Below are 9,992 nucleotides of genomic sequence, written 5' to 3'. Positions count from 1 at the left end.
TTGTACATCTGTTTTTGTGAAACTTTCTGATAAAAAAAAAAAAAAAAACAGATCCCCGTTCTGTCAAGGATCGAGGGTGGCCAGCGGACATTGAGTCCGCCCCACCCACTGTTTGGCTCCCCCCGCTGGCCAGTGGGCACCCACAAAATAGAGTTCCCGAGCCGAAGTACAATGACGGCGATTCGCTGGAACGAGTCAACCTGCCGCAGTATAATGATGGCGGCTGGTCGGCAAGTGGTTAATACATTTCTTTCCTTTCATACTGCACTTAGTCTGGCGCACCTTGTCCTTTTTACATATACCCAGTGAGGTGACTGGCCTCAGATGAACAAATCCTACTACATACATTGCACCTGTTTATCTGCAGTCTTCTCTTTTCTACATCTGTTCAAAGTCCAGATTTTATAAACCCTTGTCTAAGCTACGGAGAGTTGAAACTACACTCTGCAGGGGCGAGGAGAGCTCTAAGAGCTGATTGGAGGGAAGGGACACTCCCACCCCCTACACAGGACCAAAGCTGAGGCTTTCAGTTACAGGCTGTGTGTTGGAGCTCCCTCCCCTGTCACCTTTTTACCTCTTGTTGTCAGGAAAACATGTCAGAAGGGACACATACAGATAGCAGAGGAACAAAGCAACACAGAGAAATGACAATTAGAACTCTGCATTGAGACAAGTACTCACTTTAGAGGGATATGCTTTGCTAATAATTCATGTCTGAGGTTTACAACCACTTTAAATCAGAAGTCCTCGATTTGCAGCCATAGTAGAGTGTTGCAGCATCCAGAGGCAGTGTTTAGTTCTATGCGCCTCTAGCCGCCTGGTTGAATGTAGCCAGCCAAGGGACTATAACAAGTGATAAGACGGCAAAATCAATGCCTACGTGTCTACCAGGTCAGGCTTTCTTCAGAGTATTTCCTTCTATTGACATCCTTAATTTTGATGACTACCAGGCACTTCATACAGCACTATGATGTAATAGACTGGAGAACTGTACACTGGGGGGGGGGGGGGGTGTTGATTTACTGAAAACCTGAGGGTGCAAAATAGGGTGCAGCTGTGCATAGAAACCAATCAGCTTTCAGGCGTTATTGTTAAAGCTTGATTGAACAAGCTGAAGTCAAAATCTCATTGGCTATCATGCACAGCTGCACCATTTTGCACTCTCCAGTTTTAGTAAATCAACCCCTGTGGCTGCATATGGTCCAGCCAGTTCTGTGCACCACCACTAGTAAGGCCCCACCACTTTGTCAAACACGGTGCTAATATCAAAATAGAAAATAGAAAATAGACCTTGATGTGACAATGAGCGCACAGTTTGTAATGGTCCCTGGTGAGTCAGGGGAAGATCCTTAAACTGTCAAACTGACCATACACTATTAGATTTTTGAACGAACATTCATAGGAAAATTCATATAAAAATTCTCAGTACAATTGACAAATTCATTCAAAAATGCATCAAAATTTTGTTTGCTCTTAATGTTTAATTTTGGGATGAATTGAGTTTTCCAAACACTGATGGGTTAACCCGTAGACTCCAAAAGAAATGATGGGAAAAGCATTGCTGATTTTTTTCTTTTTAGAGATTGCTAGTCCCATGACTGTCTTTGATCTAAAAGTCACTGATATGGAGCAAGTGTGCAGGTCGGGAATTCTTCAATGCATGCCTGTTCTAGATTCTATTAGAGAAACCATAAGACCAACATGAACTGTTAGAATTGATTAATAAGCAACATCAATGCTCGTATTTGTAGCCAATCAGGTTTTTGTCCTGGTTTTCTCCACTGGACATCCTTCATTTTAATGGCTCCCAGGCAGGAGATGCAGCATGAATAGACTAGGGAACTCTACCCTGTGGCTGCATATGCTCCAGCTGGTTCTTCGTGTATCACCAATGGTAAGGCTCCACCACTTTGTCAAACACTGTGATAATAAGAAAAGAGAAAAGACCCCGGTGTGACAATGGGGGCACAGTCTGTAATGGTTTTTGGTGAGTCAGGGGAAGATCCTTAATGTATAACTATAGGCAAAACATTTTTGAGATAGAGTAAGGGAGGGTTATAACCCCTCTAAGGTTGTCCCATTGGGGAAATTTCTCTTCACTTTCTGTCCCATGAATGAAGCAGGAATTGAGGGCAAATCGTTGCAAATTTAGAGAATCGCTTGGAGAGCCCCAGGTCACCAGAACTAGTGTCCCCATCGGAAGATTTCCCCTATAATACAACCCAAACCCAAATTTGGGACTTTCTTTTACTTTTAATGAAAATGATAAACAGGACAAATAATCAGGGTGATTCTCCCTAACGTTAAGCTGGCCATACACTAGTAGATTTCTGAATGAATGTTCACAGGAAAATTCATTAAAAAAATTCTCAGTATATTCAATGACTTGACGATAGTAATTCGAAAGTACGTCAAAATGATGTTTGCTTTTAACATTTGGAACGAATGGACTTTACCAAATGAAAATTGACCAATTTGTTTTTTTTTTTAATTAATAATTAATTTATTTTCTTTTTTATACTGTTGCTTTTCATTTTTTTAATCATTTTTATTGCTGTCACAAGGAATACAAACATCCCTTTGACAGCAAAAGTCATGTAACAGGTACTCTTTATGGAGGGATCGGGGGATCAATAAGAACCCAAATCCCTCCTCTGCACTTAAAAGCATTCAAAACACTGAGATTGGTGTTTTTGAATGTTTTTAGGATTTTTTGAAAATGGAGCCGTTGTCACGTCATGGCTTCCGGGTTACTATAGTGGAGACCCGATCAAAGCTGATTCTGGCTTTGTTTGTGTATCTGACGTGCTGGCTGGTAGCTCGGGTCTCCCTGTAGGACGCCCCCCCTCCCCCGCCCCGCTGCTTGTAATAGCAATCGAGCGGCTAGTGACATTTCTTCACCTTGGGGAGCTGCTGGGGACACGTCCAACCGGCCGAAGGAGAAAGCTCGCCGCACTCTGGAAAAGCTGATCCAAATACTCATCAATGGAGTCCAGCTGTGTACGGCCAATTCTCTCCTATGGCAGCTGGATGTGTCACCATATAGAACTATAATAGATGAAAAACACACCATGTAAGAGAAAAGACACTAAACAATGTATAACAAAAAAAAATGCACACAGTATGAGGTAAAATAAAGATCTAATGTAAACACCCACCAGACCACCAACCCCCCCCCCCACTAAACTGAATGATGAACTAAATAATAATGAGGTGGGAAATGACTTCAACAGTGACAATTAGTGATATGTCGATGCCGATTCTTTGCGGTGCAATACAAAATGAATGGGAGCAAATTGAATTGTCAAGAATTGCATGCAATATGAACAGGAATGCGGTGCGATTCGTGTCCATATCGCATGCAGTTTCCCGCACCACACCTGTGTGATCCCAGGCTTGTCATAGAGACGTTTATACAGGAGCGGCGCGGGAAACCTCCATGCATGATGGGTTCCAGCAGCTCTGGCTCCCATCCAACTGCGTCTCCTCCAGCCTACCCCATGGCTTTGTTCCCCCCAGCCTCCAGCGTCTCTCTCTCTCTCCCTCCAGCAACTCTCTCTTCCCCTAGCCTCCAGAAACTCTCTCTCCCCCCAGCCTCCAGAAACTCTCTCTTCCCCCAGCCTCCAGAAACTCTCTCTCCCCCCAGCCTCCAGAAACTCTCTCTCCCCCAGCCTCCAGAAACTCTCTCTCCCCCCAGCCTCCAGAAACTCTCTCTTCCCCCAGCCTCCAGAAACTCTCTCTCCCCCCAGCCTCCAGAAACTCTCTCTTCCCCCAGCCTCCAGAAACTCTCTCTCCCCCCAGCCTCCAGAAACTCTCTCTCCCCCCAGCCTCCAGAAACTCTCTCTCCCCCCCAGCCTCCAGAAACTCTCTCTTCCCCCAGCCTCCAGAAACTCTCTCTCCCCCCAGCCTCCAGAAACTCTCTCTCCCTCCCAGCCTCCGGCAACACTCTTCCCCCAGCCTCCAGCAACTCTCTCCCTTCAGCCTCCAGCAACTCTCTCTCCCCCTAGCCTCCAGAAACTCTCTCCCCCAGAAACTCTCTCTCCCCCCTGCAACTCTCTCCCCCCAGCCTCCAGAAACTCTCTCCCCCCACAGCCTCCAGCAACTCTCTCTCCCCCCAGCCTCCAGAAACTCTCCCTCCCCCCATCCTCCAGAAACTCTCTCTCCCCCCACAGCCTCCAGCACTCTCCCCCCCAAGCCTCCAGCTTCTCTCTCCCTCCCCCTGGCAACTCTCTCTCTCCCCCAGCCTCCAGAAACTCTCTCCCCCAGAAACTCTCTCTCCCCCCAGCCTCCAGAAACTCTCTCAATCCCCACAGCCTCCATCGTCTCTTTATCCCCCCAGCGTCTCTTTCTCTCTCCACCCCAGCCTCCAGAAACTCTCTCTTTCCCCACAGAAACTCTCTCTTCCCCCAGCCTCCAGAAACTCCCTCTCCCCCAGCCTCCAGAAACTCCCTCTCCCCCCCAGCCTCCAGAAACTCTCTCTCCCCCCAGCCTCCAGAAACTCTCTCTCCCTCCCAGCCTCCGGCAACACTCTTCCCCCAGCCTCCGGCAACTCTCTCCCTTCAGCCTCCAGCAACTCTCTCTCCCCCTAGCCTCCAGAAACTCTCTCCCCCCAGCATCCAGAAACTCTCTCCCCCCAGAAACTCTCTCTCCCCCCTGCAACTCTCTCCCCCCAGCCTCCAGAAACTCTCTCCCCCCACAGCCTCCAGCAACTCTCTCTCCCCCCAGCCTCCAGAAACTCTCCCTCCCCCCATTCTCCAGAAACTCTCTCCCCCCCACAGCCTCCAGCAACTCCCCCCCCCCAAGCCTCCAGCTTCTCTCTCCCTCCCCCTGGCAACTCTCTCTCTCCCCCAGCCTCCAGAAACTCTCTCCCCCCAGCCTCCAGAAACTCTCTCTCCCCCCATCCTCCAGAAACTCTCTCAATCCCCACAGCCTCCAGCGTCTCTCTCTCCCCCCAGCGTCTCTTTCTCTCTCCACCCCAGCCTCCAGAAACTCTCTCTTTCCCCACAGAAACTCTCTCTTCCCCCAGCCTCCAGAAACTCCCTCTCCCCCCAGCCTCCAGAAACTCTCTCTTCCCCCAGCCTCCAGAAACTCTCTTGCCCCCCAGCCTCCAGAAACTCCCTCTTCCCCAGCCTCCAGAAACTCCCTCTCCCCCCAGCCTCCAGAAACTCTCTCTCCCCCATGCAACTCTCTCTCCCCCCCAGCCTCCAGAAACTCTCTCTCCCCCCCACAGCCTCCAGCAACTCTCTCCCCCCAGCCTCCAGCGTCTCTCTCTCTTTCTCCCCCCAGCAACTCTCTCTCTCTCCAGCCTCCAGAAACCCCCCCCAGCCTCCAGAAAGTCCCCCGCAACCTCCAGCGTCTCTCTCTCCCCCCCCCCAGCCTCCAGCGTCTCTCTCTCCCCCAGCCTCCAGTGTCTCTCTCTCCCCCCAGCCTGCAGAAACTCTCTCTCCCCCCAGCCTCCAGAAACTCTCTCCCCCAGCCTCCCTCTCTCCCCAGCCCCCAGAAACTCTCTTTCCCCCCAAGCCTCCAGCAACTCTCTCTTCCCCCACCCTCCAGAAACTCTCTTTCCCTCCACCCTCCAGAAACTCTCTCCCCCCCACAGCCTCCAGCAACTCTCTCCCCCCACAGCCTCCAGCGTCTCTCTCTCTCCCCCAGAAACTCTCTCTCCCCGCAGAAACTCTCTCTCCCCCAGCCTCCAGAAACTCTCTCTCCCCCCAGCCTCCAGTAGCTCTCTCCAGCTGAAACTGCTGGAGGCTGAGGGGAACAAAGCCATGAGAGAGGCAGGAGGAGCCACAGATATTCACAGTCAGATGGGAGCCGGAGCTGGTGGAACCCATCATGCAGGAAGGTTTCCCGCACCGCTCCTGTGTAAAGCTCAAAGTTTACTATGGCAAGCTTGGGTTCACACAAAAGCGGTGCGGGAAACTGCATGCAATTTGGACGTGAATCGTACCGCATTCCAAAAAGTGAAGTGCTAAGACTCCCTAATGAAGTCATGTGATGCGCCACGTAGGATGAAAGCGTAATGACGCCATTCCCAGTTGGACAGAAGCCGCCATATTGGTACACCTCTCTTTATTCCTGAGGGCTTTTCTAATGGTATGTGAGTGCATTTCCCTTTTGTTGATTTAACAAAATAATATTACACTATAGGAAGCCCTTCTTTGTTCGTTTTATGATTGTCACCACGTCTCCATCCTACGTGTTCCGTCACATGACTTCATCAGGGAGTCTTCATTTTTGGGTGTAGGGATTCCCGCTCCCAAGACAGAGGTGTAGGGATCTCCGCTCCCCATATAGAGGTGTAGGGATCTCTGCTCCCTGTATGAAGGTGTAGGGATCTCTTCTCCTGGTACAGAGGTGTAGGGATCTCCGCAACCAAGACAGAGGTGTAGGGATCTCCGTTCCCCATATAGAGGTGTAGGGATCTCTGCTCCCTGTATAAAGGTGTAGGGATCTCCTCTCTTGGTACCAACGTGTAGGTATCTCCACTCCCAAGACAGAGGTGTAGGGATCTCCGCTCCCCATATAGAGGTGTAGGGATCCCTACTCCCAAGACAGAAGTGTAGGGATCCCTGCCCCCAGTACAGAGGTGTAGGGATCTCTGCTCCCAAGACAAAGGTGTAGGGATCTCCGCTCCCAAGACAGAGGTGTAGGGATCTCCGCTCCCAAGACAGAGGTGTAGGGATCTCCGCTCCCAAGACAGAGGTGTAGGGATCTCCGCTCCCAAGACAGAGGTGTAGGAAACTCCGCTCCCAAGACAGAAGTATAGGGATCTCCACTCCCCATATAGAGGTGTAGGGATCCCCACTCCCAAGACAGACGTGTAGGTATCTCTGCTTCCAAGACAGAGGTGTAAGGATCTCTGCTCCCTGTATAGATGTGCAGGGATCCCCGCTCCAAAGACAGAGGTGTAGGGATCTCCGCTCCTGGTATAGAGGTGTAGGGATCTCCTCTCCCAAGACAGAAGTGTAGGAAACCCCGCCCCCAGTACAGAGGTGTAGGGATCTCCGCTCCCCGTATAGAGGTGTAGGGATCTCCTCTCCAAGACAGAGGTGTAGGGATCCCCGCCCCCTAGTACAGAGGTGAAGGGATCTCCGCTCCCTGTATAGAGGTGTAGGGATCTCCACTCCCAAGACAGAGGCATAGGGATCCCCGCTCGCAAGAGAGGCGTAGGGATCTCCGCTCCCAAGACAGAGGTGTAGGGATCCCCGCCCCCTAGTACAGAGGTGTAGGGATCTCCGATCCCCGTATATAGGTGTAGGGATCGCCGCTCCCAAGACAGAGACGTAGGGATCCCCGCTCTCAAGACAGAGGCGTAGGGAATCTCCGCTCCCAAGACAGAGGTGTAGGGATCCCCGCTCCCAAGACAGAGGTGTAGGAATCTCCACTCCCCGTATAGAGGTATAGGGATCCCCACTCCCAAGACAGAGGTGTAGGGATCTCCGCTCCCCGTATAGAGGTGTAGGGATCTCCTCTCCCAAGACAGAGGTGTAGGGATCCCCGCCCCCAGTACAGAGGTGTAGGGATCTCCGCTCCCCTTATAGAGGTGTAGGGATCGGCGCTCCAAGACAGAGGTGTAGGGATCTCCGCTCCCAAGACAGAGGTGTAGGGATCCCTGCTTCCAAGACAGAGGCGTAGGGATCTCCGCTCCCAAGACAGAGGTGTAGGGATCTCCGCTCCCAAGACAGAGGTGTAGGAAATCCCGCCCCCAGTACAGAGGTGTAGGGATCTCCACTTCCCGTATAGAGGTTTAGGATCGCCGCTCCCAAGACAGAGGTGTAGGGATCTCCGCTCCCAAGACAGAGGTGTAGGGATCTCCGTTCCTCATATAGAGGCGTAGGGATCTCCGCTCCCGGTATAAAGGTGTAGGTACAGAAGTGTAGGGCTCCCTGCCCCCAGTACAGAGGTGTAGGGATCTCCGCTCCCAAGACAGAGGTGTAGGGATCTCCGCTCCCAAGACAGAGGTGTAGGGATCTCCGCTCCCAAGACAGGTGTAGGGATCTCTGCTCCCAAGACAGACGTGTAGGGATCTCCGCTCCCCGTATAGGGGTGTAGGGATCCCCACTCCCAAGACAGACGTGTAGGGATCCCCGCTCCCAAGACAGAGGTGTAGGGATCTCCGCTCCCGGTATAGAGGTGTAGGGATCTCCTCTCCCGGTACAAAGGTGAAGGGATCCCCGCTCCCAAGACAGGTGTAAAAAACCCCGCCCCCAGTACAGAGGTGAAGGGATCTCCGCTCCTCGTATAGAGGTGTAGGGATCTCCTCTCCCAAGACAGAGCTGTAGGGATCCCCGCCCCCTAGTACAGAGGTGAAGGGATCTCCGCTTCCCGTATAGAGGTGTAGGGATCGCCGCTCCCAAGACAGAGGTGTAGGGATCTCCGCTCCCAAGACAGAGGCGTAGTGATCTCCGCTCCCAAGACAGAGGCGTAGGGATCTCCGCTCCCAAGACAGAGGTGTAGGGATCTCTACTCCCCGTATAGAGGTGTAGGGATCTCCACTATCCGTATAGAGGTGTAGGGATCCCCGCTCCCAAGACAGAGGTGTAGGAAACCCCGCCCCCAGTACAGATGTGTAGGGATCTCTGCTTCCCGTATAGAGGTGTAGGGATCTCCTCTCCCAAGACAGAGGTGTAGGGATCTCCGCTCCCCGTATAGAGGTGTAGGGATCGCCGCTCCCAAGACAGAGGCGTAGGGATCCCTGCTCCCAAGACAGAGGCGTAAGGATCCCTGCTTCCAAGACAGAGGCATAGGGATCTCCGGTCCCAAGACAGAGGTGTAGGGATCTCCGATCCCAAGACAGAGGTGTAGGAAATCCCGCCCCCAGTACAGAGGTGTAGGGATCTTCGCTCCCAAGACAGAAGTGTAGGGATCTCCGCTCCCCGTACAGAGGTGTAGGGATCCCCACTCCCAAGACAGACGTGTAGGGATCTCTGCTCCCCGTATAGCTGTGCAGGGATCCCCGCTCCGAAGACAGAGGTGTAGGAAACCCCGCCCCCAGTACAGAGATGAAGGGATCTCCGTTCCCCGTATAGAGGTGTAGGGATTTCCTCTCCCAAGAGAGAGGTGTAGGGATCCCCGCCTCCTAGTACAGAGGTGAAGGGATCTCCGCTCCCCGTATAGAGGTGTAGGGATCCCCACTCCCAAGACAGAGGTGTAGGGATCTCCACTCCCAAGACAGAGGCGTATTGATCCCTGCCCCCTAGTACATATATAGGTGTAGGGATCACCGCTCCCAAGACAGAGGTGTAGGGATCTCCGCACCCAAGACAGAGGTGTAGGGATCCCCGCTCCCAAGACAGAGGTGTAGGGATCTCTGCTCCCAAGACAGAGGTGTAGGGATCCCCGCTCCCAAGACAGAGGTGTAGGGATCTCCACTCTCCGTGTAGAGGTGTAGGGATCCCCGCTCCTAAGACAGAGGTGTAGGAAACCCCACCCCCAGTACAGAGGTGTAGGGATCTCTGCTCCCCATATAGAGGTGTAGGAAACCCCGCCCCCAGTACAGAGGTGAAGGGATCTCCGCTCCCCGTATAGAGGTGTAGGGATCTCCTCTCCCAAGACAGAGGTGTAGGGATCCCCGCCCCCCAGTACAGAGGTGTAGGGATCTCCGCTCCCCCTATATAGGTTTAGGGATCGCCGCTCCCAAGACAGAGGTGTAGGGATCTCCGCTCCCAAGACAGAGGTGTAGGGATCTCCGCTCCCCATATAGAGGTGTAGGGATCTCCACTCCCCGTATAAAGGTATAGGGATCTCCTCTCTTGGTACAGAGGTGTAGGGATCTCCGCTCAAGACAGAAGTGTAGGGATCCCTGCCCCCAGTACAGAGGTGTAGGGATCTCTGCTCCCAAGACAGAAGTGTAGGGATCTCTGCTCCCCATATTGAGGTGTAGGGACCGCCGCTCCCAAGACAGAGGTGTAGGGATCGCCGCTCCCAAGACAGAGATGTAGGAAACCCCGCCCCCAGTACAAATGTGTAGGGATCTCCGCTCCCCGTAT

Source organism: Aquarana catesbeiana, linkage group LG11 (genome assembly GCF_042186555.1).
Source record: "Aquarana catesbeiana isolate 2022-GZ linkage group LG11, ASM4218655v1, whole genome shotgun sequence".
Classification (NCBI taxonomy): domain Eukaryota; kingdom Metazoa; phylum Chordata; class Amphibia; order Anura; family Ranidae; genus Aquarana; species Aquarana catesbeiana.
The sequence above is the reverse complement of the archived record's forward strand: the minus strand, read 5'-3'. Positions refer to the sequence as shown.